Source organism: Hylobates moloch, unplaced genomic scaffold (genome assembly GCF_009828535.3).
Source record: "Hylobates moloch isolate HMO894 unplaced genomic scaffold, HMol_V3 SCAFFOLD_16, whole genome shotgun sequence".
NCBI lineage: Eukaryota > Metazoa > Chordata > Mammalia > Primates > Hylobatidae > Hylobates > Hylobates moloch.
The window spans coordinates 72,790,628-72,803,065 of record NW_026652291.1 but is presented as its reverse complement, the minus strand read 5'-3'; the positions used below and the strand labels follow the sequence as shown (position 1 = coordinate 72,803,065).

At 38.4% G+C, this 12,438-nt stretch overlaps 1 pseudogene; it reads right to left on the bottom strand.

Annotated features, from left to right (window-relative positions):
- Positions 1-1,940: 1,940 nt before the first annotated feature.
- LOC116484713 (RNA-binding protein EWS-like) lies at positions 1,941-2,769 on the bottom strand (annotated as a pseudogene).
- Positions 2,770-12,438: the final 9,669 nt, after the last annotated feature.

Genomic DNA, 12,438 nt, shown 5'->3' with positions numbered 1-12,438 from the left:
TCTACTGCTAAAAGACAGCTTTTGCTACATGATTTTAAGTATTACAAACAAAACAAATCTATACACTAATTGAAAATAAAATGGACTGGTCATTTATAATTATTGATAATAATTGTTATATTAAAACTAACTGTTTTGGCCGGGCACAATGGCTCACGCCTGTAATCCCAGCACTTTGGGAGGCCGCGGTGGGTGGGTCACTTGAGGCCAGGAATTTGAGATCAGCCTGGCTAATGTGGCAAAACCCACTCCACTAAAAATACAAAATATTAGCCGGGCATGATGGCTCGCACCTGTAATCCCAGCTACTCGGGAGGCTGAGGCAGGAGAATCACTTGAACCTGGGAGACGGAGGTTGCACTGAGCTGAGGTCATGCCACTGTACTCCAGGTGGCTGGAGTGCAGCCATTTTGAAGAAACTTTAATTAAAGAAAGATTAATTCAAGGTATAAATCTCTTTTGAGTCGTTACTTTACCAAACAGTATTTTATAGAGCTAAGTAAATTAGGATATTTTTGATATGGAGTGAATATATTAAAAAATTATTGTTAGTTTTGTGATATTATCAGCTTTCTGATACTATTGTTATGTTAAAATATTCCTAATGTAAGTAAGTGGAGAGCTGATGGATGAAACATGCATAGTGAAGTGTTGGTAATTGTTGAATGAGCATGATGGCCACACAGCGTTCACAATTCTAGTCCCTTTAGTTTTTGTATGTTTCAAAATGTCTAAAATAATACAACACGTCTATAGACATACATACTCATACACACAAACACAAACATACAACTACAGTGCAATGTATTTCAGATTGAAATTTTCTGATGATAGGAAAAGTACATAGAAGTGCCACCTTCTATATTGTTGTTCAAACACTATAGACACACCAGTGCCATTGGTCATTGAGCTGTTTTACTTAAAAACTGAAAAATATAGAATAATGAAGTAAAACTTAGTAGTAGTAAAGTGTACTACATTTATAAAGTTAACATTTTGTGAGCAAGTATAACTTTAAAATAATTTTTTGCAAGAATCCCCAGGAATATATGAGTTCAATTCATTCACCACTGTATAAGTGCAAAACATTTGATATAAAACACTTATCAAAAATGTTCTGCTGGCCAGGTGCAGTGGATCACACCCGTAATTTCAGCACTTTGAGAGGCTGAAGCTGGAAGATCACTTGAGCCCAAGAGTTCAAGACCAGCCTGGCAAACATAGTGTGACCCCACTTCTATTATTTAAAAAAAAAAAAAAAAGGTCTGCCTGGCCAGTGGCTCACCCCTGTAATCCCAGCAAGCACGTTAGGAGGGAGAGGTGGAGGCAGGAGGATCGCCTGAGCCCAGGAGTTTGAGACTAGCCTAGGCAACACAGCCAGACACCATCTCTACTATTTTTTTTTTAAATTAGCCATGTATGGTGGCACCTGTCTATAGTCCTAGCTACTCAGGAGGCAAAGGCAGGAGACTTGCTTAAGCCCAAGAGTTAGAGGCTGCAACCGAGCTATGATCATGCCACTGCACTCCAGCCTGGGCAACAGAGTGAGATCCTGTTCCTTTAAAAAAAAAAAAAAAAAAAAAGTTCAAATTGTTCCGAAAAAATTTTTTAAAAATTTAAAAAGTTATTAACTAAGTTTAACAAACTAAATCTTTTCAATCACTATCAGCTTCAACATCAACAAGGGGAGAAAACTATCACCAAGAACATTCAGCAACACATGTATAGTAATCCAAATTCACCTAGTTCACTATCTACAGCAAAGACAGCCCCTTCACGATTCTAGCAACTTTCATTTTACTCTCATCTCTCACCACTTCCTTCCTGCACCCCAGGCAATTTGCTGCTCCCCAAACTCATCCCAACTCCCATATACCTCTAAGCCTTTCTACCAGCTGTTCCCTGAGCTCCTCCTCACCTGGTGAGCACTTACACATCAGTCATTCAAAACTTGACGCAGAAGTCTCCTCCAGTGTAGAAGCCTGGCTGTAGGATCCAGTTTGGGGTAGGTTACTAGTGGGAGGCTGCTACCCATAGCTGCTTTGTTGGCCATAGCTACTCTGCTGTCCATAGCTGCTCCGTTGCCCATAGGTGTTCTGCTGAGAGTAACTGCTCTGATCATAGCTGGTAGGAGGGTAGGATGGAGGTGCAGTGACTGGCTGCATGGGTAGCTCCCAGGCACCTGGGGATAACTGTAGTTACTCTGTCCATATCTTAGGCCGGGCTGGTTGTTAACCCCTGTGCTAGATTGAGGTTGACTAGTCTCAATGGGCTTGTTACCATCCTATGGTCTTGTAGGTGCAGTGGCTGCTGGCTGCTGCCCATAGACTGGGTAAGCAGGCTGAGTGCCATATGCAGACTGAGCGGCGTGGAGGCCTGGGTGGTGGTGACTGTAGCAGTGGTGGTATCATAAGCACCAGTGCCACACCCCTGGACAGGCTGACTGTATGCGTGGGGGCCAGTTGGAGTAGTGTAACCAGTGGGAGGCTGTCCATAAGAAGTTGCATAGCCCATAGGTTGCAGTGGTCTGAGCCTGGGTATAGCTGACATCAGTGGGCTGTCCATAGGTTCCATAGCTTTGTTGCCGATATGCCTGGGTGGTCTGTGCATATACTTGAGTGGGCTGGGCAGTGTAAGCACTGTAGCCCTGCTGCACTGCAGCTTGACTATAGGTACTGTAATCCGTTGACGCCATTTTCTCTCCTTCCTCCTCGTTCTCTCAACATCCGTCTCCTTCTCGCTCCCATTTAACTTTTATCTAAAAAGATTATAGAAATCCTTTTCTTCCCAGTTTTCAAAGCTCTAATAATCTCATGCCTATACATTGAGGTCACTAAAACATTACTATAACTTTGGATATAATTCAGTGGACCAATGATAATGTTTACTCTCTAAGAAAAGAAACTATGAAACAATCTAGTTCTAGATCTTGATATAAAAGATCAACAAAGTAACTCATTTTCTAGTATGAATTAATATTTATTAATTTGCTATTTGTAAATTGTCTATATTAAATTATCAGCTAAGCCTTCCCTGATTAATAATATTCCAGAGATTATATTGATTATAGTAGATAATTAGGTAAAAACACAACCATACAAAATTCTATTTTAAGAATTTTGAGGACAAAATTGGGAGAAATGTGGGGCAAAAATCTACAACATGGTTATTGATTTAATAGATAAATATAAACTATGCAGTTAGTTCTCCATATCTGTGGGTTTCACATCAGCTAGGTTCAACCAACCACAGATAGAAAATATTCAGAAAAAAATGAATAGTTTCATCTGTACTGAACATGTACAGTCCTTTTTTTCTGGTCATTATTTCCTAAACAATACAGTATAACAAGTATTTACACAACATCATATTGAGAATTACAAGTAACCTAGAGATGAATTAAAGGATGATGTGCATAGGTTATATGCAAATAACCATGTTATATAAGGGACTTGAGCATCTGTAGATTTTGGTATTTGCAGGGATCCTGGAACCAATCGCCTGAGGATACTGATGGATGATTATATTTATTGCCACATCCCTTCAGAGCACTTTGATCTGTATTACAAGCTCTCATGTTCCCATTTGTTTAATTACATACTTTGTTTCTACAGTAACTCTAAAGCATATAATCAGTTGCAATGTCCCTAAGCCTTTTACGTGGTGAATTTTTTTCAGCTAATAAAGAGTAATAATAATATAATCCTTGTGTAGAACTTTATCTTCTTCTTGAACATCTCTTAATTAGTATGCAATAGGATTAAATACAATTGAAGTCTCACTATACCATTTTGAATAATTAGGAGGAAAAATACAAATTCTAACCTAGGCATCTAAGTCTTGTAGGAATTTACTGCCACCTTCAGGTTCTAATGAAAATGCACTGGGACTGTAGCTTTTACATTTCCAGGTGATAGTCCCTGGTTAATATAGTAGAAATATTAATATTATTTTCTGGCTTTAGAAGCAAAGTACTATCTAATTTAGATTGCAGTACAAAATGCATTCAGGAAATGCTTTTCGCCTTGTCTTTTTGTCTTTTGTGATTCTTTCAATAATGTGTAATTGAAAATTAAAGTCTGTTTTTTATCAGCCATTATAATTATGTACTGGAAGTTCCCAGATCTGTGTCCAGAATGTACTTTGTATTATTGTCTAAATCTGGTTAAAAAAAAAAAAAACTCTTACAGCAAACTGTTTTAAATGTTCCATGTGTCAATGCCTTCCAGCCAAAGGCCACCAGGAACACACCTGCAGTTGCACAAGTTGGGTTTCTTGCTCATTTCAGGGAGGGAGAAACCACAACATAGGGAACTGTGGGTGTCTGAGTAAGAAGGTGTTAAAAGGGACTTACAGGATTTAGGCTTTTATTGGGAGATTTTTGGAAGGGTTCAAGGAAGTGGGCTTTGCTCTGGATAAAATGCTGTCAGGAAGTGGGGGCAATCTCATAATTTAGTATCTTCATGAGTTTTACTTATAAAGCAGGTGGAATGAAGTGAGGCTAATGCTATAATTGGTAAAGAAGCAGAAGTCATTCACATTAGCCAGAATAGGAGAATGTTTCACATTTTTTGTGGTTTGCAGACTGACTTTGTGTTTGTCTATATTTAGACAAGATGTTGTTGGGGTGGGCGTTGACCCCACTTCCTCACGGTCACAGAGTGGCCGTGATGTTGGTGTTCCATGAGATTGTTTATGTTCAACAGAACACCAAGGCCTATCAGGCAGTTCCTAGTTGTCAGGGACTGCTTTTCTCTTTCTCATGCATATATTTGTAAATCCATGAATACCTTTTTTTTTAATTCTTTGAATTTGTGGTAAAATTATAAAAGTTTGTTATGATTTTCAAAGTGGATATCAACAGAATATGAAGCTCTAAGTATGCATCATAAATGTTGCAAGGGTGTGAAATCCAGCTCAAAATCATGTGGAAAAAGGGGAATTTATCAGAAGACCCATGTTAACATGAAGAAGACTGGAGTGCAGATGGACCATGAGTCAGCTCATAGCACGAGGTTAAATGCCAAGGAACTCCCCATCCACCTCTCATCTCTTCAGCTATCTCCCCGGGGCAGGAAATGTAATTGCCTATAATTTCCAAACTTTATTGTCCCAGTTCCAACATAAGAGGGAGACTGATACTTTTTCCTGCAGTTATAGTTTAAGAGATCCAAGAGAAGGGTTTTAACTGGGGCAGGCTGAGTTACACGTTCACCTACTGCACTCAACTAGGACCAAGAATTGTGGAGTATTAGAGAAAGGGGTGTTCTCATTAGAACCACACAGTCAGATTAGGGAAGAAGCATTTCCTGGAAAAAGTAGAATTGAAGTTCTGGGTAAGCAAAAGATTTGAAAAAAAGATTTAAAGCTGGGAGGAAAAAAAAAATCAGTTCTGGGTTCTAGAAATGTAATATTTGCTATAAAGAGAAAAATAAAAATAAAATAAAAAGAGAGAGACCCAGTTAGGCCATCACAATTATTTCAGTAAAATATACTAGAGGCTTGAACTAGGGCAGCACCAGTGGGAATAGAGAAAAGAGAATGCTTTCAGTTAGAAATGTTTCAGAGTTAGAATCTACAGGACTAGCTAATTCCATAGATATGAGGAGGAGTCAAAATTCATAAACAGCTCTTACACAGGATTTATCATGTAACATGCCCTGTTGTACACACTTGACATATATTCATTAAGTCCTCACCACAACCCTATGAAGTATTATTTCCATTTTCAGATGGGGAAATTGAGGCACAAAAAGGTTAAGAAGTTACCCAAGGTTGACCGGGTGCAGTGGCTCATGCCTGTAATTCCAGCACTTTGGGAGGCCGAGGCAGGTGGATCACCTGAAGTCAGGAGTTCAAGACCAGCCTGGACAACATGGTGAAACCCTGTTTCTACTAAAAATACAAAAATTAGCCAGGCGTGGTGGTGCGCACCTGTAATCCTAGCTACTTGGGAGGCTGAGGCAGGAGAATCACCTGAACCTGGGCAACATGAGCGAGACTCCGTCTCAAAAAAAAAAGAAAAAAAAAAAGAAGTTACCCAAGGTCATACAGCCGATAAATGGTAGAGTTCAAATCCAGCTAATCTGGCTCCAAAATTCATGAGTTTAGCCACCTGCCACAACCTCTCCAAGGTCTGAATTTGTGTGAGTCATTGTGTGCATCAAGGGTGGAAGCACAACTAGAGTACATTCCAGACTGGGAGAGGAACGTGCAGAGGAGATAATATTTGGTTTTCTTTATATTAAGTTGTAAATGTGTTGAGAGTAACAGATGGAAATGCCCAATGAGCAATTTGAATATATAACTCGGGTAAGGGTAGAGGCTTAAATTTAGAATTTGTTAGGACCTAATTGGTAGCTGAAGCTAATGAGTGAATGAAATCTTCTAAAAGGAGTAGAACGATGACCTAACATGCAGCTCAGAGAAAAACAAAGAGAAGGTAGAAGAATGATCTTCAATAATGACCTAGAAATTAACTAACCCAGTGTTTCTGATGATTAGGAGAAATAGGCATCATCATATACTGTTAGTAGGAGCACAAATTGGTACAATTTGTTTGCAGGGAAGTTTGGCAATATCTAATCAAATACAAATTTTCCCTACCATTTTTTGACCCAGCAATTCTACTGGAAATTTATGCTACAAATATACTCTTTCCTAGCATCAAAGATATATGTACAAGAGTGTTCACTGCAGCCTTGTTTAATAAGAAGGAAGAAAGGGAAGGAGGGAGGAAAGAAGGAAGGAAAACAGCAACCTCAATGCTCATTAGTATTGTGCTGGCATTCCACACCATGAATTCTATGTGGTTATTCCATAAAAATAAATACCATGTGGTCATTAACAAGAACAAAGTAGATCTCTGGGAACTTCTATGGAAAGATCATCAACATGCACTAGAAATATTCAGTGATTGGGGGGAAAAGACAAAAAAAAAAAACAACAACCAACAACATATGTTTAAAAAGAAATAAAAAGAGAGGTTATATTAGTTCATTTTCATGCTGCTGATAAAAGACATACCCAAGACTGGGTAATTTATACAGGAAAAAGGGGTTTAAGGACTTACAGTTCCACATGGCTGGGGAGGCCTCACAATCATGGCTGAAGGCAAAGAGGAGCAAGTCACATCTTACATGGATGGTGGCAGGCAAAAAGAGAGAGCTTGTGCAGGGGAACTCCCGTTTTTAAAACCATCAGATCTCGTAAGACTCATTCACTATCACGAGAATAGCGTAGTAAACACCCTCCCCCATAATTCAGTCACTTCCCACCAGGTTCCTCCCATGACACAAGAAAATTAATTCAAGATGTGATTTGGTTCGGGATACAGCCAAACCATATCAGAGGTATAGGAGAATACATATAATGTTCCTTTCGTGTAAATAATAGGCCTGCTGTACCCTTTTCTACTTACCTGGCAGAAAAACAACCAATATAAAACATAGAATCTTACAGAATCTTTTAAAATCTTCAGGATGGAGGTACAAAAAGAGCAAATCCAGAGATCCAGGAGAGGTCACAGAAGGCACCAGGCTGGCAGCAGCTTCACCTTCTTGAGTCTCCCCCCTTGGCAGCCTTGCACAGAGTGGGCATGAGCCATGACCTGTACTGAGAATTTCTTTGGGCAGGTGCACAGGGGAGGAGGGAAAGAAAAGCTCTAAAGGAAGGGAAGGGTGAGTGCACACCCTTGGGCTCCCCTCTCTATGAGAAACCCAAGATGCCCAATAGAGCATTTAGGCCTGAGAGACAGTGTAGCTCAAATGTGTGCAGGAAAGACCCAAAGCAAGTTGGCCCTTGTGTAGTGGATAATCTGTTATTATATGTACATATACAAATACATTTGTAAAATATAAGTTAACACCATGGAGTGTAAGGTTCAAATCAAAAACTACTAGTCAATGAATCATCTAAACAGTAGCTGAAGTCTTAAAAAAAAAAACTTCCTTAATAAGTGCAATCAACCATAGATATACCTAAACATAATACACTGAAATCATGCATTTAACTTCAAACAAGTTCAAGCACTTTACTATCTCTGCTATTAACAATGCCATTTTCAAAATGTTTCAATAATAAATGAAATATGATACTTATTTCAACATCCCTCTAACAGCCGATGTCATTCAGCCTCTGCTTAAGGGTCTGGTTTTCTCAGCAGTTTAACATCATTCTGTAACCTTTACTAGCAGAGATAAAATGCAACCATGTGGCCTACTTCTGAACTAGAATTATAATTCTCTCAAGAGAATGCAACAGTCTTCTGGCAAGGTCACCACCTCAAACCTGTATTAAAAATGGGAAAACAGAAAAGGAAGAAAAAAATAGACTCTAAAGACTGTTACTACATAACTTCTTCTCTTGACCTTCCTTTAATAAAATGTGTCTTGAAAGAGAACAAATTAGCTTCAAGTTTAACAGCAAAGAAATTTTAGCCTTCTACCACTAAACAGACGTATTTTTCAGAAAGAGTAGCAACATAACAGTTTTAGAACATCCAGACTATAAATTTTGGGCCGAGTGCAGTGGCTCACGCCTGGAATCCCAGTAAATAATCCCAATGTAATCCCAGTGTAAATTATTAAACTGACACTTGGTGTACACTTTAATCCACTGTAAATTGACCAGTCTAACGTTTCCAGAATTGTCACTTTGGGGCACGTATTAGTTTGCTAGGCCTGACGTAACAAAATACCACAGACTACGTGGCTTAAATAACAGAAATTTATTTTCTCACAGTTCTGCAGGCTGGAAATCTAAGATCAAAGACATGATTAACTTCATCACCTCTCTCAAGCCCCTATCATCAAATATAGTCATATTTTGAGGTACTGGGGGGTAAAGCTTCAATATATGAATTTGGGGCTGGGTGTGGTGGCTCACACCTGTAATCCCAGCACTTTGGGAGGCTCAGGCAGGCAGATCATGAGGTCAGGAGTTCGAGACCAGCCTGACCAACATGGTGAAGCCCCATCTCTATTAAAAATACAAAAATTAGCCGGGCATGGTGGCATGCACCTGTAATCCCAGCTACTCAGGAGGCTGAGGCGGGAGAATCACTTAAACCCAGGAGGCGGAGGTTGCAGTGAGCCAAGATCACGCCACTGCACTCCAGCCTGGGCAACAGAGCGAGACTCTGTGTCAAAAAATAAATAAGTAAATAAATAAATTAAATTAAATATATATATATATATATATGTATGAATTTTGGGAGGACAAAGTTTAGCCCGTAACAGATCATATAAAGTTCAAGTTTCTGTACCTATGAAATAAAAAGCAAGACTTTGGCCCACAATGACCAGTGGGGAACTACCCCTGTTAAACCCTAACTGACACACCAGCCACAACTCCTGTACTTCATCCATAGACAACATAAGGAACATTCATTTTTCTCTAACCCCATTCTGAGCATTCATGTTCTTTTTAAAATATTTTATATTTCCTCATCTTTAGCAACTAAAATAGTTTGCATTCCAATTTAGCAAGAAACTACATAAATCCTAAGTAATGTATTAATTCATCCTACATCCATCTATTTTATTTATTTATTTTTTTTGGAGACAGAGTCTCACTCTGTCACCAGACTGGAATGCAGTGGCATGATCTCAGCTCACTGCAACCTCCGCCTCCCAGGTTCAAGCAATTATCCTGCCTCAGCTTCCCAAGTAGCTGGAACTACAGGTGTGTGCCACCACACCCAGGTAATTTTTGTATTTTTAATAGAGATGGGGTTTCACCATGTTGGCCAGGATGGTCTCAATCTCTTGACCTCGTGATCCGCCCGCCTCGGCCTCCCAAAGTGCTGGGATTACAGGCGTAAGACACCGTGCCCGGCCTATCCTACATCCATTTTCTTATAAGAGAAATTCATTTTAGTTCAGTTGTATTGTACTGGATTTACTAGGTCCAAAAACAAAAAGAAAAAACAGATAACTTCTCCTCTAGGTGTGAAGTAGATTTTTTCCTCATCTTCTTAACTCTTATTGTAACAGAAACTAAAGTGCACAAGACCATCAAAAATATGTGATTTGGCTGTACCCTAAATATGGGGCACATGTCCTCAGGACCTCTTGAGGCTGTGTCATGGGAAAAAAAATTATATATATACATATATATATATATATGTATATATATATATATATATACACACACACACACACACACACACATACAGCTAGTTGTGCTGCCATATTAAAGGTTTCAATCTTTCTACTGTTCTTGAATCTTTGGAAGTTTTTCTTCTTTTTAAATAATTATTAATGAGGCATACATGGTTCTGCAACTGGTGTTCCAAGCAATGCATACATCAGAACAACTTTTACATGAAGAAGGCTGCAAAAAGTACTGTGTCCAGCCCACCAATACGAACAGTGAAAAAGGGGACAAATCAGGAACGTGCCATTACTATTTGCCAATAATTACTAGTTGAAGAATTGCATTAGTGATACTTAGTATCTCTTTTTTAAAAATGGGAAACAGCAGGAGGGGATGGATTGAACATGAAAAACTAGGAGCTGTGACAATAAAGGTCCAGAAATGATCCTGAGACAGAAGTTGATCATAAACACAGGAGCAGCAGCAGCCACTACATCACATTTTGGAGTTTCTAACAATTTTCCTAAATTAAACTTTATGACCAGACATGTAATGGCAAACTGCCAATAACAAAATATATTTTATAGCATTTTAGTCATAGATAAGCATATGCTTTTATGAATCTTAGTATTATGGTAGAATACTACATAAGATATAAATACTAAAGTTTTGAAAATAAGTGTACTAAACCATAGTTTTAAAATAAAGATTTTCTAGGCCAGGTGTGGTGGCTCATGCCTGTAATCCCAGCACTTTGGGAGGCCAAGGTGTGCGGATCACCTGAGGTCAGGAGTTTGAGACCAGCCTGGCCAACATGGCAAAACCCTGTCTCTAATAAAAATATACAAATTAGCCAGGTGTGATGGCGTGCACCTGTAATCCCAGCTACTCAGGAGGCTGAGGCAGGAGAATCACTTGAGCCTGGGAGGCAGAGGTTGCAGTGAGCCAAGATCGTGCCACTGCACTCCAGCCTTGGTGATAGAGCAAGACCCCATCTCAAAAAATAAAAATAAAAGATTTTCTATTTAGAATTTCATTAACTTATACAGTACCTTTTAATCAAAGTACAACACATATGCATATATTTTAAAATTAAGTATAACTTAGCTGTCTTGAGCATCTACATATACCCCAGAAAGTGCTGGGATTACAGGTATGAGCCACTGCACCCAGCCTACTCCATATCTATTACCGTAAACCAATTCCAATCTTTCTTAGAAGTGGATAGGTTATAAAAAGAACTAAATACACATAAGTAATCCAAGACACTACAAATCACACTCAAACACATCTTTTTTATTATATACTAAATTTAAAAATACAAATCTTATTAAAAATGCTTATCAAACATTGTATACATAAGTACTGTCAAATACTATTGGGTTTTGACATTATGTACATTTGCTAAGGCTAATTAGAAACGGAACAATGTAATATCACTTTGCTGACACTGTATTTCAGAAGTTAAGTGTTTTAAAATTTGGCAACTATGAAGTAGTGATCTGCACAGGAAGATGTTTGGAGAGGTAAAATAATAAGAAAACAAACGGAATAATGCAGATATTTCTGCAGTAAGTGTTAATAAGTAGATTTCTTCCTCATCCTCTTAACTCTCATTGTAACAGAAATTAAAGTGCACAAGACCACCAGGAATACTTGATTTGGTGTACCCTAAATATACACTACAGCCGGCTATGCTGCCATATTGAGGGTTTTAATTCTTTGTACTGTTCCTGAGGTTTTGGAAATTAATTTTGAATGTGGCTAGGGGAAGGGAGGCCAACACATTCTAAATTGCACCAAATGGCCTTAAAGTGTAGAAATACCAAAGATAAAAATATTAATTTGGAAATAGATTCAAGGAAATAATCCCTGTCTACTTTGCCCTAGGAATAAAATTAGAATAAGGACACAGTTTTACCTCTGGAAAATGCTTACTAAAATCTGTTTCAAAAGACCAGACATGTACAGCAAGCACAATACTGTCAGTTATTGTTCACCACTTATATACTGCATCATAAATACCAGGTATAAATACCTGCCTCTACAGCGTCACTAGAAATACAGGTAGAAGCATGTTATCACTTTACACTAATTTTACTCATTAGGTATAATTTGTAAAAATAGGTCACCACCCCACCATACAATCAAGAAAGAGGAAAAGAAAAGTTGCTATTCTACAAAAGTGCTCCTTTTAGCTTTCAAACCCAATAGCTTAATTTTGGGTAAAACAAGATTGTAAGGTATGGCCATCAGTTCTACATAAGCTGATGATGCCATATATACATCCTCATATATATATATATATATGCTCATATATATATGCTCATATATATATAT